Source organism: Syngnathus scovelli, chromosome 7 (genome assembly GCF_024217435.2).
Source record: "Syngnathus scovelli strain Florida chromosome 7, RoL_Ssco_1.2, whole genome shotgun sequence".
Lineage (NCBI taxonomy): Eukaryota > Metazoa > Chordata > Actinopteri > Syngnathiformes > Syngnathidae > Syngnathus > Syngnathus scovelli.
In genome coordinates, this window is record NC_090853.1 from 5,418,970 (window position 1) to 5,440,382 (window position 21,413).

Genomic DNA, 21,413 nt, shown 5'->3' on the forward strand with positions numbered 1-21,413 from the left:
ACACTAACAAAGGCCCTTAACGTCAGGCTTTTTCAACCAAATGTTTTTCAGTAGGCTGAGACAATGATGTTATGCCAATTTGGACAGCTTGAGGCACTGGAACATGCAACTCGCCTACGTAGGTGATTTGTTTCATTTGCTGTGCCCACGTTGGCTAAGAGTGTATGTGTATATGTGTGTATATATATAAAAAAAAAATATATATATATATATATATATATATATATACATACATTGACTTACGACGCTGGCTCTTACCAGTGTTAGCATCTATTAGCTAGCAACTAGTCCCCAAGCAAATGCCCCATATTGGCTAGCAAGGGCCGTTCAATGGCATTTTAATTGGCAGAAATGACTGCACAATTTTGCCACCACCCTAACACAGTTCCTCTTGATTATATTTTTTAAAAAAAACAGGCTTACTCAAATGTGCTTTTTTTTGTTAGCAAAATCGCTACACTGGTTCCGATGTCACTTTGTCAGTTGCAGTTTAAATCAAACCGAAACCTTCTTTCGGAGGGCCATTATGACTGTCAACCCAAATCAATGTATGAACACCTCATATTATATACAATAAAAGCTACAAAAACAAACTGACAAATAACTCGTTTTCAAATCAGACGATTAAAAACTGGTCAAATATTTTTGAAAAAGATATTAAAAGTGAAGACAATGTGCAATTCTAGTAATGACACGAATTTGATGCCCAATTTGTCTCCGCGGGCCACATAAAATGATGTGGCGGGCCGTATCTGGCCCCTGGGCCTTGAGTTTGACACCTGTGGTTTAAATAATAATAAAGAAAACGTTGATTATCTAAATCTAAACAATTGATCTCTGAACAAGTAGCTTCCCGGACTCCATCATGAATATCCACAATGTATTTAGTCATAATCATATTCCCTGTCTGTGCCTGAATATCTGCATTGGCGTCGCCTATAGAAAATCAGTTGGTGTGTCCTGACCATTGGTCTCTCTCACTGAATGACATGAACATTATCAAGACGAATGTTTCAAGGGTGCACGTCATGCGGTGGCCTCACTATTCAGAGGAGTCGGGGAACGTGATCTATTACCCGTCTGGCTTGACACCAGGCTGCCATTACCAGACAAACTGTCCCTAAATCAGATAGGTCTACTGACTTTTTTGAATGTCTGGATCCAACTTGCAATTTAAGTCGAGGGGGGTGAGCATGTCAGGTTTGGCTGAATTTGCTTTGAAAAAGACGTGCAAATCAAACCGGAATCATGACCCGACTGTTTTCTGCAGGCTTCTGGTTTCACCACTTTGTCTTTGGCTGACAACATGGTTGTTAACATAAAAACAGAAGAGATAGACTATGCCTATATATATTTTTTTCTTCTGTGTCCTATGGATCATCCTGTCAGATATTCACGGTTGTCTTTTACAGAGCGCTTCGGTGCTCTTACTTCCGACATGGAATTTCACCTCGTCAGCACGGTGCCTGAGCTCTTCCACAAGTGTTTGATTCATCACCATCACCTTCCACCCCATCAAGCAATGTGTGCAAGAGTCATTTCAGGACATAAGAAACAGAGGAGTAAAAAAAATATAAACCTGTGCTTGGATACAATCCTTAAAATGAAGGCAGGTCCAAGTACTGCTGTAATCAGTGTTCGGACAATAATTCCCTTCGTGCTATTGACTACTGGTACTTAACCGATTGACAAAACAATCCCGAAGGTGCGGCACATTGGTGATTTTAATTTGGTAACGCTGTTTCTGTTCTAATTCGAGTGTCTTGAAAGGTTCTGCGTAGAAAGAAGCCATGTAAATATGTTTCCCATTAGATAAGGAGGATTGTGAATAAAAGAAATGGCTTCAACTATCAACCTCCAAAAGGGAAACGGTTTTATTGTTTTCCTAAATGGCAACTTCATAGGGTGGGCGTCTGTCACCCAAATGACTCCTGCTGACATTTTCGTTTAAGTTCTATTCAGCACAAAGCGGCGCCATATCACTACGTTTGCTCGTATAAGTCTTGTTACCTGCGGAGTGTTGTCGAAAGCAGTTTGGTGTTAATAAAACAGCTTGAGTGTGCCCGGTAAAAAGTTCAGCCCGTTGTACCTTCTTTGCTTTTCTTCACCACATGATTCCAATGTAAAAAACAAAAGGCTGTAACCTTTTCGTTGATTACCCCGCTCAGCACCTAATCAGTTGCTGATTTTAAAAAATCTCGACTTTTTTTTTTTTTTCTTCCCTACATCACATCTTTTGAGATGTAATTGTTTGACCTATATAAGCTTTTTTCAGTCAGCTGACATTGGCTGCAGTTTTCTCGTAACGTTAATGAAGACCAAATTAGATTATAATCATCCTGAGTGACAAATAATTACATATTATGAAAAATAGACATTGGCTACTTACGAATACATAATCCCCCCCTTTCCAGTCGACAGGTTGTTTGCACCACTCTCACTTTCAAACAGAAAGATCAAGTAGATTTTGCCCTGCATAAACAACATGCGAGAATGTTCTGCATTTTAATGATATCTTAATTGAGACGCTTGACCTTTTAAACGACGGCAAGATATGCTAATAAGCGAGCACAGTAAGAAACAGACACAGATGTGCCAGCAACGTCAATGTTATATTTTATCTTGTAAAAAAAAATCTGGTAGCTTCTCGCCTGTTTAACATATAAAAGCTTTATTTCAGTGATGTATTCTAGTCCAGAAGTTATGCTTAAACTTTTGAAGGACAATTTTGCATTTCATCTTTCCAGAATTCTGGCCATAAAGCATAAACGACAGGATGTATCTTACAAAGTCATAAAATATACTTCATTAAATTGGAAATAAAATTTTAACTCTTTGACTCCATAGTTTTTTGCAAATGTGCCGAATAAACTGCCATAATAATAAAACTTAATGGTCATGAGTCGGTTAGACAACATCATTCAGGTTTTTTTTTTTTGTCTTAATTTCAAATAATGAAACTTGCCAATATAACAAACTGAATGCTTTATAATATGAATGATCGCTGGCTAAAAGTCACATTTAAATCACAATTACTCGTGAATAACTGATCAAAGCTTCATCTCCCCTTAATTTGCCATCTTGATCTTTCTTTGCTCGGGAAGATTTAAAGTATGCTTGTCTCATTTGACCTTTTTTTCCCCCCCTCATACATAAAAATGCACGCAGTATAATTACAGCAGCGGCATCCTCCCAGATGTTACAAGACGGTAGCGGCAGGCATTAACATATCGTAGCAGAGCTTTACAAGTCATCCTCTGTTATGATTAACGAGTTGGGACTCTACCTATGCTAGGCAGCAGCGTCGCGCAGTCTATTAAACAAATATTAAGAGTGTGACATGTCCATGTCATGCTGAAGTGGCCTCCATTAGTAGCATAAAAGGCCTTTTGAGAATTGTTATTTTCCAGGAAATATTTTTGGGGTAATTATTCAAGCTTGTAGCGGGATCTTTGCATTTGGATCACTCTCCAGCGCTAGTAAATCTCCTGCAGTGTTTTATTCTTATACAAATTTAATGATGACTGTAAAACACATTTTAGCCCGCCTCGATCTTTTTTGGCAGCTAATCATCATTTCAAATGAAATTGGTGTGCTTCAGTGGAGCTGAGTCAGTCCCAAAGTAGACTCCATGAGCTCCTTAATGGAGAACTAATGAGGGTCTCGAGTCTCTGATCTATTTTCGTTGAATGTTTGCATGCTGTGAATGACTTTGCATGATAACTTAGCGTGTGTTGATCACTTGAGTAGATACCCGGGGCACTTTGAATCTGTCGTAAAAGACGAGACCAGAGAGGTTCACAAAGACCGTTTGACCGTCTCGCGGAAATTCCACTTTGTCTCGTCCTTGGCTTGCTTTCCCGATTGCGGTGACACTGTCATCTCAACATCTTGCATGATTGAAGTGTAAAGTGAGCGTGGGATTGGCCCAGAATCGGGCCTAGTTTGCTCAAACAAGTCATCGCCCTCAGCTGTCAAACTTTATGAATTTACTTCATCACTCTGTTGGAGCGTTCTGTCTTCGTTTTGGGTGACACGGAGTTAAGTGTAAGGTAATTGAGCGATTCTCGGGCTCATCCAATTTCTTCTCGTCTCAGCCTTCTCCTATGTGCCGTGTCTACAAGGTGCCACCTCGTCATAGATCTGCTTTAACGTGTTATATAAGCAGCCGTTGGTCGACGTCGTCTTTCCATTTCGGAGCTGCAAAGTGTGTTCACCTTACAATATGATTCTGAGAGGCAAGGAGACAAATGATGTGATTGTTGGACCTTAGTGTGAGATATCACATGTGGCAGAGCAATTTCCATCATGGGCTGTCTAGCACAGCTATTAATTTTTCATTTTTGATAGGTAAAGATTTTTTTTTTTTTTTTTGGAGAGCCTGTCTTGCTTGTCCAACAATGTCAGTAAGATTGGTCTGGTTCCTATGAGGAATCAATCACACATGGAGGTGTCGTCTAACTCGGGTTCCTTTTTTTTTTTTTTAACCTAGACACCTCGTCTTAGAGACGCTGAGTAATTGAAGGTGAAATGCAGTGCAAAATCGGGCATGGAAATGGTTTGATGTTAAAATGTACAGAAGTAACAATAACTATAATCGTCGTGGTGTTACGTTTTTAAAAGCAGCAAGTGATGTTTTTTTTAAAACATCACATTTTTGCCCGGTTCAGCCAAGCACAACATTGTGAATGATATTTTGCGCCTCTGAACCAATCATTGGCGGAGCTAAAGTGGAAAATATGCTTGGACCCCCCCAGGTGACATGTCAAATAATTGACTTTTGGGTATTTTCTGATATTATATGAATTTTTTTCCCCAGATTTGCCCTCGTCACCCACGGGGAACATTCAATGGATGTTTCTAAGATTTTTCTTTTTTTAATAATTAAAATAAAAATTGGCGAACCTCCTGAAATATTCTTGGTAATCTAATGCTACCTCCAAGGAAAACATGCAAGTGGACCCAATAAGAACACATGAATTTAAATTATTTTTTATTTGCTGTTCTTAATGTACAAAAACAGTTTTTCAATATCATAGCAGATTATTGTATTTGATTATTGTAATTGAGTGAAACCTATGCCATGTTAAAGGCATGCGAGTTTTATTTATTCGTTAATATTTATATTTGTTCATTCCAAATGTATCTCAAAGCAGTTCCATCCATCCCAACCTCATACAATATTAGTCATATCACCAAATTGGCTCTATTTTTCCTCTGTCCATTTTTTTTCCGAACCACATTCGCTCCGACGAAGACAGCAAATAAGTCCCTGAGAAGTGAAGCAGCACAAAACCCACAACAGCCTCTCATTATCCACTAAATAGCAGCAGATTAATTACAATGACAGTGACAGATGGCTTGTTGCTGGATCATTGAGATGGGACCCAGGGGAGGGCCGCAAACATCACAGGTACAGAACGATGACTCCACAGCCGCCTCGCGTGTCCTCGACAATGTTCTAACCTGGCTGAGAGACGCATCATCTTCACTGCGCCAGGAAGCAGCTCTTTTCCTCCAAAATTCACTTGAACATTAATTCTGGATGAAGCCTGCTGTTTTGTGAGCTGCCTAAACGATCATCAAAAAAGATCCTTCCGTCCCTGCCGCTAGTCCGCAGTGTAAACTTTAGAGAATAATTCATTCATGTTGAATGTTCGGCGGTCTAGTTTGCACTAATGGCATTCTTAAGTGAGTCTAAAAATGTGTCCCCAAAAAACCCAACCACTGTAATAAATTTTTTCCTTGCCCGTCTTAGTTATTGCATTTCTCATCAACATTTTCCCACCTACTGTAATTCTCACCAATTATCTGTTTTTGAGTGGGCCACTTATATGGGTACTGAATATAATAAGTGTGCACTTCAAATGATAACAATGGCCTTTTTTTTTTTCCTTATGTAGAGTTGTCATAAAATACACTATGCTCTGCAGTGGCAGAGCAAGTCACTGAGATTCTCACTGATAATTATTATTATTATTATATTAGTTTTATTATTATATTGTTTTGTTATTATTGTTATTATTATATTTGTTTTATTATTTTTATTATATTTGTTTTATTATTATCATTATTATTAGTAGTAGTAGTAACATTTTTAATTGGTTTGGTTGCAGTTAGAGACTTTTAATCCATGTTTTAAAAAAAAAAAAAGTATAGTATATATTACAGTGACTCGATCCAATGCAAAGTGGCACCCAGCAACGCTGTGTCAATGAATGTGGTTCCACTCAAGCGTGTTAGAATTGAAACACGCTTCAATTTGCCGCGCAGGTCAGTTTTCATGCTTTTATTCAGATTTTAAGGCTTGCTCCTGGGCCTTCATTATTCAGACGTGATGTTCTTTTCTGCCAAAGTCTGCACAATAGTTGTCAACTCCAATTGAAGCAGCGTAGCTTTGTGCTGGGCTGAATTTGTTCCAGAGGGCTGAGAAGTGTAAACATTTTCAAAGTTAAAAAAAAAAGACAGATGTGATGTAATCATTGCTCTTAATATGTAGGATCTCAATGGTTATGAATTTTGATTATTACATCATTTTAATTTATGTTTGGCAGATAGAAATTGCCAATTTATGGTATTTAGAATTTTTTTTTTAAATATTTTTACTTTTCAGTATAAACGGCCATTTCATTTGCTGGTGGAAAATTTGATTAATATTCATATTATTGACAGAGAATATTTTTCATGGTTTCAAATGTGAAACCATGATGTAGGATCTCACTGGTTATGAATTTTGATTATTACATTATTTTAATTTATATTTGGCAGATAGAAATTTCCAATTTATGTGATTTATTTTAGTTTATTATTTTATATTTTTCCTTTATAGTATAAACGGCCATTTCATTTGTTGGTGGAAAATTTGATTAATATTCATATTATTGACAGAGAATATTTTTCATTGTTTCAAATCCAGTAACAACTGTAAAAGCGTTTCAATCGGCGTTCTCCCGTCATGGCAATCGTCGGGGTATTCTTTGAATCGGAGTGGAAAATGGAATATAAAAGTAGACAGGTTTTGTTGAGAGACGGCTCGAATGATGCAATGAAAGTGAAGAGAAAGATATATAAAAGTTGACAGCATAAAATGCAAATGGGGGTGATATCGTATGGTCACATGCTGTGTAAATAAGCATTTTTATGGCTTGTTTTTATGGGGTGATTACTACTTTTGGCTCTGGGATGCTTTTTTTTTTTCCTTCCCCCAAAGAGAACAATAATAGTTGGTGAAGAGGGGGGGGTTATACGAGGTGTGTGTTTTTTTTGCAGCTGGTTTTCCATGTTTAGCATGCAATCTATTTATCTTTTCTCAAAGCGAACATCCGGGATGGACCTATTTCCGTAGACACATCCATCTGCTTGAGCTTATGCAAATAGCACAAAATGAAACACAGGATATTTGAGGCAAAAGAATTATTTGCTCCTGAAAAGGGGGGGGGGGGACCATTTATCACATAACGTGATGGAGTGGCTGCAAAAGACTTGGAGAGAGGTGGAGATTCCAATGAATTTAATTTGCAGAGCGGTTGGAAGGGGGAAGAAAATAACGATAGGCATAGACTGCTTTTAAAATTCTAAATAAATGGGGGGAAAAAAGGAGAGCTCAATTTTCTCGCTTGATGCAATTACTCTTGTCACTAGAATAATATTTATCTATTTATTTATTTATTTATTGTTTTTTTTTATTTGTTCTTTTTGTGTATCTAATTATGTAATTAATGTTGTGGAAGTAGTCTTAGTCATGTGGTTGATTTGGAAAGCTGATTTTCAAGGGCATAGAGTACTTTGAATAAAAGCACAGCAGTTGGGTAGCAGCCATTATGTGAAGTGTGTGGCATCTATTTAATGGTCAACACTTTCGGCTTGATATTGGAAAATCACAAATGACACTAAATTGCATGGTGACTTTAATGCAGTGCTTAGCATCGTTTAGTAAATCAAAAGAAATACACTTGGCTCTCCAAGTACCACCATAATTATAGTACAGTAGTCAATTAGGTTCCCAAGTTCATCCAGAAAATGCAGTTGTTACTTTTAAAGTCAATATTAAAAAAATAAATCAAAAATCAGCAGCCACAGGCTTCCTGCGGTCTGATGAATTACATTGCACGGGCTGAATTCATTTTTTGGAATATACGGTATTTCTTGGCTGACGCAATCCTGAGTGGGTCCAATCAGTCGCTCAGTTTCCACGTTGCTTTCTGTGACCAATCAAATTTGCATCCATTTTTACATGCAGAGTTTTCATAAATCACACCCTGAATGCTCTTTATATGGGGATGCGGTCCAAATGTCACCATTATAATAAACCTCATGCATCTCATTTATGAATATAGTCACAAGTATATTAAAAAAAATATATCACTGTAATGTAAAATCTTGATAAATAACACAAAATAATTATGTTTTAAATTACGGACTTACGGCAGCGAGCCAGTTCGGAGCTAGCTATATCGTCACCGGGTGCTCCTTCTGGAAAAAAAACACAAATAGACTTCAATGCCACAAATAAGACCCCCTAATAAATAGACGGAATGCAAATAAAATAGCACGATCGGAAACCTACCAAAATTGTGACATTTAAAGCCAAGTCAAACTAAGGTTTACACGCTTTGAGGCATTTGAGAATTGAGGTTTCACAGTTTTCCATGTTTTATTGGATATCCCATTAACTTTTGGTCAGAGGAGAATGTTATGTTGCCCTCCTGTCATAATTACAATTTATCTGTTTCCTGCTCCCAAATTCCCCTCTCAAACGCTATTGTTGCCCACGGCGGTCTTCATATTCGGATGGAGGTGATTATATTCAAGTCACTCACTCGTCTCAGAAACGGAAGCGAGGAAAGAGGAGCTGAAAATAAAAGCTGTGGAAGTTGTCTCTCTGCAGGTGTCATCCCTTTAATCACTAAAGTAGTGCTTCTGAAGCAGCAAAGTCTGCTTCTAGTCTTCAGGGGATGACCGTCTCCAAGTTGTGAGGATTTATTTTAACACTGTTTTTACAATGCGTGTTGGGAAATATATATATATATATATATATATTTTTTTTTCTGAAGAAGAAGATGAGGAAGAAATTACAAGTGATGCCTTGAGGGTCTCTGCAGGGCTTGTGTGGGCACGCCATGTGTCGGAGCAGATGTTTGAACATGTTCTGCTGCACTGGGGGATTGCGACAGACACCAAGGCCGATCATAGGGGGCAAGTAGGGTGAAGATTTGAAAATCACAAATTTAAGCTTGAAGGTTGATCTATTAAATATCCATAATTTATCTTTTATTTTATTTTTTTATTTAGAAAAAATGTCCTTGGATAGTTGGAAAAGCACACTGGTGCAGAATGTTCAAAAAAATACCATACAGCTCTCAGCCAAAATAGAGTCTCCAAATCCATGTCCCCCAAAGGAGTAGATGATAAAGTTCCGGGCTGCCCATTGACCCAATGTGTACCAGCAGGGACGATGAGAATGAGAATGAAAGCAGCTTATTACAGCCGTTCCCGGAGGCGCAGTGTCGGTCTCAGTCAGGTTCTGATTGATAGAGTCAAACTCTTGCTAACACACAGAAATGAAAGTGAAACAAACACTTAAATATAGCATATTTCAGATAAATATCAGCGTATGGAATTGTCTAAGGAGCTTTGTTACAACTCCACCAAACTCAGTGCTGGCAAACTGCAGAAATCAGTAATGCCAGTCACACAATGTTTTTGGTTGTGTGTCTGAATACCGTTGCTATATTTAAATGGTAAGGCCGCTTATCTGTTGAATATTAAACACAGTGAATGAATTTTACATCGAGTCAGCTATGTATCATTTGGAGAAGTTAAGTGCTGTTTTGTAGTGCGAAATAAAACGTTCATTTATTTTCAGTTTATTTTAATTTTTTTCTGTCACTGTGGTGCTAATTTCCTGGTCCATGTTTTGCTCCTACTCATTTCCTGGGCCACAGCCCTCCTTGTAATTTGGGTGAATCAATAAAAGGTTTTAGGATTCAAATAGACAAAGGAAATTAGAACCTTGCCTTCATTACATGTTTTTGTTTGCATCTATTTCGGCTGCACGCTTCACGCTAACGTACATCAGACCTTGTGGATTTCATTTGGCGTGAGGCGAATCAATTACAGACTGAGAATATGCAAATGAGATGATCAAATTAGCGGGGAGGCCGTGGGAGGACAGAGGGAATGACAGGGTGGGCGGTAAAGGACGTGGTGTGCGAGAAGATGAAACACGAGGCAATGGCGATAGTGGGAAAGAAACAAATTGGAGAATTAGCAATACTGGCTAGCATGCTAAGCTAATCTACTATTAAAAACAATAATGATATAAATGAATAACATATGCTACCATGTTTCTTTTTCTTGTCCCGTTGAATATTCATTCCTTCTTTTGAGGGTCATGTTTGATGTTAATGAAAAGACGGCCTTGATCATGAGAACTGCAGTATACATTGATCTTTTCACAGGGACCTCTACAAGCGGCTTTTAATTGCTTCTAAATGAGCCGGTATTACATCCTTTGAAGATCATCAATCACAAGTAAAAACAGGTTCAAAGAAATGAGTCGTGTTTCCAAATCTGCGCGTCGTGGATATAAAAACAAAACTGGGTAGGAGTCTATGAATTGGAAAACTTCCTCACTTGCAGATGGGAAGGGATCAAAACAACAGATGCAAAATGGCCACTAAAATACATTTTATATAAGAACATTTCAATTCACTTTATTATTTTGCGACAATTGTTCGGAGTGGATCATTTTCCTCAGAGTTATGATTCATAAAATGTCCACCCATCCATCCATCCATCGGTTTTTATGGCACTTGTCCTTATTGTGATCGTGCAGGCTAACTGGAAAAATTGTGTGTTTTTGGAATATGAACGTAATCAGGAAGACATCTACAACCAACATTGTCACTTTATTAAAAACATGTTGGCTCATCTGATGACCTTTGACATGACCCTATTGAGGTATTCATAAATTCCTCTAAGATTCTACGGCGTTACCTTTAACTTCTATCCCAATGTCGTTTTGTCTTCACGGTCAAGCATCTCATTACAGAGCCATTAGTGTCGCTTCTTCTCTAAGCGCAAACAGATAGAGGAGGAATACGCCTACAAAACAAAAGTTGGAAGTCGCTGAAGAATACACAACGAGACGTGGATCAACATCAGGATGGATACTCGGGATTGTGTCAATTAGTTTATGCTACATAGTCAATCTTGGCTGACATTGGCTAAGAGAGACAGGGCACACTCCAGGGGGAAAAAAAATCTATTCTCCTCTAATTGTCTCCATTTGTTTAGCCATGGTGGGGTTACTTATTGCGTGTGCAGTTTCCTAATCTTTATTGAGTCACGCCGGATATTTTACATGAGAAAAATGTCAAGACACACCACCAAACAAAAACATCCCAAATGTGTGCAATGTAATTGTTCTTCCCATAACTACATTAAGTCGCTGGCATAGATAGATGAACGGAGATATCTATAATTAATCCTAATAATTTTCACACCAATTAAGTGAAATTGGATCATTTCCTGTTTCACATCAGATGATCTCTATCTCTCCCTCTCTCTTTAGGGAAGGGCTGTCAAACTCATTTTTTGTCACGGGTCGCTTTGTAGTTACGTCTTCCCTCATTGAAAATAATAAACACTTAATCGTTTCAGCATGTTATTACTCGGGATGGGCGAGTACCGATACCAGGTATCGGTATCGGGCTGATACTGGCCTTATTTAAATGTATTGGTACTCACTATATCAGTCGCCATCTTGTGGTTGTTTTGTGATTGGTACCTAACAAAAATTATTTATAGAAATAGAAAAAAAAAACCATGAAAAATTGCCATGCCATGCACCTTTAAATGAGAATAATATAATGCGATGTATAGGTCTTTAAAATGATCCGTCCTTGTTTTGGGGGATATTTTGAGTGTCAATAATACCTGTGGTATCGGTAATTGGTATCGGTATCTGTCACAAATGAGCAGTTTGGCTACCTGGTTCAATGAGTCTGTCTGGTACCACCACAGGCCAACCTCATCCCTTTATTGAACATCCATAGTAGTTACCAGCCCTGCCACCATCTCCAAATGTCTTTTTAGGGCTCCCCCGATGGCTGCCCCACTCCATGTTGATTCATTTTCCAAATCAGATAGCTCAGTTCCCTCTGAGTGTTAAGTTTGGGGGTCAATGTTGTCTTCTTAACTTCCCCCCCCCCCGGGGACGGCGTGAGCAAATGAGGCTATTTCATCGGCTATGAAAGCGAGGTTGGTGGAAACAGTGAGAAAGTAAAAGAGAGCGAGTTTGCAGCTGCTCTTTGTGTGTCTAGTGAAGAACTGATATAGGGCCACAGGAAGAAGGCCACTCAACACTCCGGGCACGTCCCTGAGAGCAGCAGCAGAGGAAGCACTATTGCCATTCAGTGGCATCGACTGCAGACAACTAAATGAGTCTGCTCTGTCCTGCAATGGCTAATGTGGCAGCGCAACCGAACTGTGCCCTCCCCTTCTGCTTTGAGCTTTTCGTAGCCTTTACTTTTCTACTTTGTGTCCTGTTTGCCACAAACATTGTGAATGCTTATAGTTGGCAACATTGGTCAAAATAATCCATCTGATGTTAATTAGGTAAAACCAAATTTCATTTTCAAATTCGGTTTATTTCTGCTAATCTGGAATGTATAAAGTGGAACATTCTAAAGTTAAACATCTCCTTATTACTTTGCATTAGTTAACATCTCATTTGTTTGGAGATAGAATCGAGTTTTCCCATTGAAAGCAAAGGAAATTGAAAATAGCTGCTTTATCTCATTTTTGGTCAACAGTGATTTTTTTATTTTTGTTGACTAACTGTACTTAGCAGCTTAGACAAAAATATGTCGACATATTTAATTTATCAAACTGGCAAAAGGAAAAAAAAGACTTGTCAAGTCTTTCTGGTATTTATTTTTGCTTAAATGTGGATCAAATTTTAGATTTCTGTGTCATTTTAGAGGCGTATTTTTCAGAAAACTATTAAATATTAATTAATTAATATAAAATAATTGTAAAACTTTGCTTATAGTGAGTTGGCCTGTGATATTGCCATTTTGCATCATCAGGAATCTAATTGGACAATTCCCATATGTAAGTGTTACTTCACATGTTGCAATCTTGAGCCCCTCTGAAAATGTTTTCATTTGGACTTTTCACATCTGTCACCAATTCCAACTTTAATCTGCTGCTGCCCATTTTTCGGCTTTCCACTGACTTTCTTCCTTGTGTTAAATTAATACTAGTACGGATTTTGGTTCCAGAAATCGTCCCAAATTTGAATGGACAATACACGGATTAGTTCTTTGTTTTGATTCTTACTACTTAAATATCCGTTGGCTCGGACTAAGACGAGGATTTGTTTCCATAAACCCGTTGCGTATTTCCTGTGTTCAACTTTTCACCGAATGTCCCCTGGGCAATCCCACCTGAGGTTTGATGGCAAAAGAGTGACACGGGTCAGTATCACGGACGGTGTAATGACAGCTCGTGAATTCTAAACGTTTTATCGGCTCTCTGCAGACCGCCCGGGCGGCGCGCAGCTGCCTTTCATTTCTCTTGTGATGCAATGAATATGGCTTTCCAATTGGGGTCGCGGCACGGACTGATAGGCAACCGTATTCCTTCACACCACATAGTTGAAAATGGCAACCGAGGAAAGTGAATATCGGAAATCTGGCGCCGGGTTTTTTTTAGTTGTGGCACACCAAAAGAATTGCTTCACAAATCTGTAAATAAATAGCAAGCAGGCCATGTTTGCTGGATTGCAAAAAAACTGTTGATAATGGAGACATTTTTTGTCAGACCCTGTTAAAGACCAAAAAAACTGATTTGTGATTTTCTTCTTGGCTCCAAATGGCGAAATTGTCGACAGGTTTACTTGCCATGAAGTGAACAGATGCGCCGCACTGAGCATGGGGAGTAATGTAGCAGAATGTTTGACTTTCCAAATATTTACAACCCAAGTGCAACAGTCCAAGTTTTGAGAGTGTCGCTTCTCAAACGCCCAGTCCTGCTTTGCGATTGCCAGATTTTAACACTGACGCAAGTGAATTTTAGATTTGGAGCCTTGTATCGGCGTCCTTGACGACTTTTCATGAAACGATTCTTAGGTGCTTTTGTTTGACGGCTTTTGTCAGGTGGATGCAACTCAATTAGAAATTGAGCCAGACTCTGATGCAACAAAGATTACAAAACTGACCTTTTAGCTGAACCGCAGCAGCCATCTTGAACCTTTTTTGTCTAATTTGTCGAAGTTTGCGGATTACCTACATTGATTGATGGTGGTGTCAAAACCAAACATGATAATCCATACGGACTCGTTTCTCTTGGCATATTACATTGATTCCCTGGCCAAACATCAATGTTCATATTTCGTGATTCTGGCTGTTGCAGGTAATTTAGGGCACAGTTTGACTGCAAATGACATTTTCACTTTTCAAAATGGGCTTGTGGAAAGGTGATTAGAAATTCTGTTGGATTTTATTATTGAGTCAAAAGTTGATTTTATGCACCTTGGGGATGCCTTTTAATTATGAACACTGGAATTGTAATTGTCTTTATGTGATTGGCGGCTCGAGCAGTCATTTTGGCACAGATAGAGAAACATTTTCAAGGTCAAAACCAATCCATTGTTTTTCATAGGGAATCATGTAAAGGCAAATGATTTATTCCAGATGAAATTAATTTCACTATCGTAAAACCTTGATTAATTTTACAGGCAATTGGAATGTATGTGCAACATGACTTGAGTTAAAAGCGAAATGTTGGTTTGAGAACACCTTCAAGTCTTCCTGCACTAAAAGGATTGTTTTGTTTAAATTTGGACTCACTGGGGTGGTTGAAGGCAATTATCTGCTTGAGGCTGCAAATTTTGAGCGATTTGGTGTTTTAAGTTTAAAACCAGTTTTGATTAGTTTTATTTTTTGGTCAGGTAGACAAGTGGAGATTTGTGACGCACACCTCAAGGACTTTGTTCCTTTCAAAAAATGTTCCTAATTAAAAGAAGATTGGCCTTGAATTATTAAACAAACTTGAGTGTGGATTTTGTATGCATGTTAATTGCAATTTAAGTTTTTTTTGTGTTAGCTGCAGGACTCTCAGGAACATTTGCACGAAATTCTTTACTACAAGTTTTGAGGCTACTCCAAACCAGTTTACAGTCAAAATGAAAGTTTATTGATAAATTAAGACCGACTATTGTTTCTCTCAAATGCTTGAAATGTTTTGGTTTTTTAAAGAATCAAGCTTCTGCCATTCAGTAATTGTATATATTAAAAAAAATCCCAGCAGTAGGTGTTTTTTTTTATTATTATTATTATTTTTTTTTATTGCTCCCTGATGATAAATTGTACACTTTGGGATTACAAGGTCACCACCTGTGATTTTATCATTTCATTATTACCAAATAAGCGTCATTTGCCTCATTTGGTTTTATAGCAGAGCAATTGAGGAGCAAATTCCACCTCTATCAATGCCGTAGTCATGAATTTATTAATTCACCATGTTTCTCCCATTCTGTATTTTTGAGAGGGTGGGGGGTGAGAAGGGGGTGGAGGTTGTTGTCAAAGAGCTTCTCTCCTGATGACATTTAAAAACAAGACAAATCATTTGAGTAGAACAAAGTGCCCTTCAGGGTGCTTCAGCCCGAGTCGGATCCCTTCATCTATTTTCAGCCTTCATCCCTGCTTTCAACATAAGTACCTCGTCTGCCGCTTGTTAATTTAATATTTAAAAAAAAAAAAAATTATGACAATCATCTGCTTTACTGGTGCTTGTGACTCTTTTGCACATTGAAATGAGAATGCATGCAGATTTTTTTCAAATATATTACAGATTGGGAAACTCATTATATTAAATAATAAGCAACAATGAGTACTATGAGAATGTGAAAATTGACTTTTTTTTTTATAAACATCACTTTTCCTCTTTAAGGTTGGATGAGCTGGAACTTGATTTAAAATCGACATTTTTGCTGGGGTTGGGAGATATACGAGTCCTTGTGTTTGCAAACAATCGAGACAAAAGTAATGGCAGTCTGATAAAGGGATGAATTGCCTTTCACTCAAAGCTTTCTATTTGTGCTCTTCAAAAGTTCCAATAGCATTATTATTTATTCCACGTTCACTCCAAGAGCTGAAATATTCATTGGGGAATCAACTGTAAATCTACAGAACAAAGTGTGCACGATTTCTGACAAGTGGATGTTCTGGCAGAATAAAAGTAGGCAACATTGGATGCTTTAATTCCTGGATGACAATCTTGTCATAATGATTTTACATTCCTGTTGATATGGGAATAAAATACCAAACAGCCATGCACCAGATCACAGGGCGTTTTGATATCTAGAAACTTTTGTTCCTTTACACATTCAGATCATTACGTGTGTGTATCTGGGGATGTGACCGTTTCTTTTGACATAAAAGAGTGAACAAAAAACAACATTTTAGGTGGTCATGTGAAAGGCGCTGGAGTTGACAAAAGGTTTGAGGCTGCTCTTTATGTGTCTCCCTAAAGAGAAATTTATCTTGGGGCAAGGGACAGCTGCATACAGGAATACAAACAATCGTACATCAATATAACATACTGTGGCAGGGGCATTTTCGACATGGGCTTTTAGTGCAAGTGATTTATTCCATCTCTTAACACCACCAATATTTTGTTAGAAATGAATACACAATATTATTGTTATATTTTTATGTTGTATATTTATTTTTATATTTTTATTTATATTCTATACACCTCAATACCACCAAAATTGAGTTGGAAATGAATACACAATATTATACTTTTATGTATTTTTATATTTTTATTTATATTTTATTGTTATAAATCTTATTGTGGTCTACAGATGCTGAAACCATTCCAGAAAGTTACCATTAATTTTATGTAGTTTTAAGAAAAAGTACAGTAATAATTAATAATTATTGAATTAATACAGTATTAATAATACTGTATATTTTAGCGGGATAGAAAATGATCTGTATCAGGATTAAAAACATTTTTGTCCATATCGTGCATCTCGACTTAATCATATTGGCTGTCTATGTGAATTAACCAACTTGACTGAGGACGGAATGAGTTTTATACAGTATCAGATATATTTGCATAGTGATTGAATTTGTAAAAGTGACAATATTTTCTTTTTTGCTACTGATAAAATGTCTCTCAGCCAACCCAACAAAGAGCAGCAAACAAGAGTGGGTAGCAACAGCGGAAAAAGCCATTTGCTATGATTTTATTTTACATGCCATTAACAAGGAACGCTAAAAGAGGAATCCTAATTGAAAATACACGAGCCACATATTACAATTATAATGAGTAATTACAGTGCAAGTTTTGAATGCCGATGAGTTTGAGAAGTTACTCAATGTATACACTGTGACAGCATGAAAAATGTTGAAGGCGCTAAATAAAGGGGAAGGCTGCTGAGTAAGGGACAAAGTAAAACAAACATCAGCAAAAATGGACAGTAAATTCTGAAGCTGCATTTTACACAGCCAATCCTCATGTGGATTTTGGATGTCCTCTGCAGCGCCACCAGGACGGTGATTAAAAATGCAGACGTTAAGTCGTTTTTTTGCCTCTGGGGCGGAAAAGCATCCTTAAAGAAAATATTTACAACAATGAAATCAATTTTGTTTACGGTCATCAAAATGTTTCCTCAAAGATTTTTCTCATGTTTGCTTTCAGATTGTATCGACGCCGATTCTCATTTAACGGAATCCAAACGAGTTTGTGCTTGTGAGATGACGAGAAGCTAAGTGGCTTGTACAACCACTGACATCTGACAACCTGGTGCACCGCAACATGGATTAGAAACCCCGCACCTCAAGAAATCAAAGGTAAGAAGATGTTGCTGTCTTCCTTATCGTTTTCAAACTTCACATTTGGGAATTGACAGCACCAGGAAGCGCTGGAGCTTCAGAATTGATAAGATGGCAATGTTTGGGCGTGTGCCTACGAAGGCGACAGCTGCGATATGGGATTCTACCAAACAACTTAACTGCCTTTTTTTTTTTTCTTCAAACCATGGTATCAATTTTTCTGAATTATTCAACACAATCCAAGGTGAGATCAGCGAGTGTGTGACACTGTGATTTTATTTATTTTTTGTGACAATGCAAAACAAGGAATGTTGCTGTCAGACTTGTGACAGCTGTAAATAATTTCATTCAAGGGCAAAATAAACTTCAAGCATCCAAAAACAAAAAAGGACAAAATGCGTAATTATTTTTGTTCTTTTTTTGGTCGTCTCTTCCCATTAAAACAGTCCTTGCGACTTTTTTATGCAAGCAGCAAACACAAACAGAGGTCATTCGAATTTGCAGTCGTGTCCCCTTTCCTGTTCTCTCAGGCTCATAGCTTCCCTTTCTTCCTGACCTCCCGCTTATTTTTTTGTGCACTGCAGATGAAGATGCCCTCTCGGAAAAGACATTTTTATTGCTGCTGATTTAAAGGACAAAATGTGCCATTGCCTGAAAGCTTCCTTGTACCCTGCTACCTATTGTCTTTTGTTTATTGTTGCAGTGGAGGGGTAAAAATAGGGGTAACAGACTGAGTGGATAGATTTGTTAAAGCTGTAAAGGTATAAAAAAAAAAAATTCTAGTGCAGGGTTTTAAAAAGCTTTGTCAACTCAAGAGGCAAGTTCAGAAAAAAAAATCACATTACATTGAACCTCACAGTCAAAACAAGCTAAAAAATGTAATGACAATTATCTCATATATTTATGTCTTGGCATCTGACTTTTGGCCAAAAATACAGATAATTCAGGGGAGGCAGTGCCCCCGCGACCCCCCTACTAGCTCCGCCACTGTGACCAAGTACAATACTTTAAATAGTACCTGCTACCTGTCTAGTTTCTGTAAACCATGTCATTAGTTTAATATATTTACGTCGTGGCATCTGACTTTTGGTCAAAAATGCAGAAATTTCAGGGGGAGGCAGTGCCCTCGCGACCCCCCTACTAGCTCCGCCACTGTGACCAAGTACATTACTTTAAATAGTACCTGCTACCTGTCTAGTTTCTGTAAACCATGTCATTAATTTAATATATTTACGTCTTGGCATCTGACTTTTGGCCAAAAATGCAGAAATTTCAGGGGGAGGCAGTGCCCTCGCGACCCCCCTACTAGCTACGCCACTGTGACTAAGTACATTACTTTAAATAGTACCTTCTACCTGTCTAGTTTCTGTAAACCATGTCATTAGTTTAATATATTTACGTCTCGGCATCTGACTTTTGGCCAAAAATGCAGAAATTTCAGGGGGAGGCAGTGCCCTCGCGACCCCCCTACTAGCTACGCCACTGTGACTAAGTACATTACTTTAAATAGTACCTTCTACCTGTCTAGTTTCTGTAAACCATGTCATTAGTTTAATATATTTACGTCTTGGCATCTGACCTTTGGCCAAAAATGCAGAAATTTCAGGGGGAGGCAGTGCCCTCGTGACCCCCCTACTAGCTACGCCACTGTGACCAAGTACAGTACTTTAAATAGTACCTGCTACTACCTGTCTAGAGTCTGTAAATCATGTCATTGTCAGCAGAGGTAAATAGTAATAAGCTGCAATTTCCCCATTAATTTTACTTAAGTAAATATTTTGCTAAATGTGTGGATATAATTTTTTTACAACCATTCCATGTGGAAAGCACAGTAACTTAAAATCCGACCCAATCAGATCACGTATGCATAACCCTCAAGATGGATGAGAGTTGGTAAGTACCGCTTTTGAGTAACTAAATTATTCGTAGGACTCCTTGTTACACTTTAAGTCACATTATTCCAGCGATATTCTTAGTGAAGTCCAATTTTTGTCAACTCTGCCTGCTAGCGTCCTCCCGTCTTTAAATGCTTTTTAATTAACGTAGGAAGAGAAGGCAACTGCAAAGTGACAGACCATATGCTTTTTATAATTTTTCAAGCTACTACTCTCCCACAGGCAGCTCGCGAGAATATAAACACCCACTGTAAGAGCAAATTTCTCCGAGGCCAAATCTACTACTGTCAGTGTGACTTTTTACCAACTCTGGCACATTGCAAATGGGTTTGTGGAGATGGTTTCAGTTTCATTGCCCACATGTGCAATCTTGCATGAGATGCAAGTATTGACTATCACTTTGGTGCAGATGGCGTATAATACCAACACCCCCCTCCCCCCCCTCATAGTACGTGTCAACCGCTCTGTTTAGTGTTGCCGTCGGGTGAATCCTTTTTGCTCAGCCATGCTGGGAATGAAAGACGCTTGCTGGTGTGTCATGCTCATTAGTGTTATCTTTGTAGCACTCCGGGTGCCGTCGCATTGATCCTGGCCTGTAGGACATTGATGTTTACCTGCAATCAAATAAAACATTTTATATAGTCTTTCAATTGGGAGGGGAATGCTGAATGAAGGCTGTCTCTTCTTCCCAGTTTTTGGCGCGCTTGTGAGTGCAATTTTATTTGTGCGCCTGCTTGGATTTAATGAACTGTTTGCATTTTTTTTTGTGTGTGTTGACTGAATTCAGTCTGGTGTCGGTTGCCGCCGGGCCCCGTGGCCTTTCTCTGCTTCTTCCCTGACTGCTCCTGGAAAGTGGAGATAAGAGCCACTGATGTTTGTCTGCTCCCTGGCAGATTACTCAGGCAGACAGGTACGAGGACTCTGGCAGTGCCAGTACGCCCGAGGCCAAAGAACTTTCACAGGATGGCTGAACGGATCACGGCTCGCCACCTGTACTCTGCGAGGGCTGTCGCTGCTTAGCCAATTACTTTTCAAAGAGAAACAAACAGAGAATATTTAGGAAAATATGAATGTCATACTTGTGGTGGCCTGCAGCGTTTATTTAGTCAACGGGGATCGTGGCGGAGCTGGAGCTTATTAGGCTTCGGTGCTTTTGTGGAATAATATTAAACAACGGCGGTTGTATACTGCATGTCAAGTGGAAGTGGATTTTACGACAAATACTTAGTAGCTTATATTCTTCAGCTTTTTTTGTGCCATCCAAATCAGAAAATAATTAGACTTCATATTCATAGCCAATTGGAGATGTAAGAGAAATGAGCTAACATGATGAACTGGATATAATCTGCATAAAAGTTAGCCTAGGGTGGATTTGCTTTTTGTTTAATTATGATTGAATGAAAAAGAGCTTTTGTTAAAATGCACAAAAGGCAAGGCAAAACTTTTCATGACGAGAAGTCAGACACAGATCAGGTCACATTGTAGTTGATTCTAAAATAAGACTTTGTGAATTGACTTCGGATTGAACTCAAACTTTTTCAAGGAGGTTATTAGAGAAAAAATAGACAAGCAATTTCCTTGTACTTGGAGACTTTTATTGTCAATCATCTATTCAAAACATCACAATAGTGAACCCAGGATGTTGGAAATAGCTCAGTGGCCCAGT

General features: G+C 38.3%; 1 protein-coding gene across 6 annotated transcripts in view; it reads left to right on the forward strand.

Annotated features, from left to right (window-relative positions):
* The window catches only part of grik4 (glutamate receptor, ionotropic, kainate 4), a 170,022-nt gene that overhangs the window by 19,431 nt on the left and 129,178 nt on the right, over positions 1 to 21,413 (forward strand). For all 6 annotated transcript variants that reach the window (XR_007482894.1, XR_007482895.2, XR_007482893.2 and 3 more), the window contains one exon: positions 17,719 to 17,870. The gene's annotated coding sequence lies outside the window, so the exon portion shown is untranslated. The remainder of the gene's footprint in view (positions 1 to 17,718; positions 17,871 to 21,413) is intronic.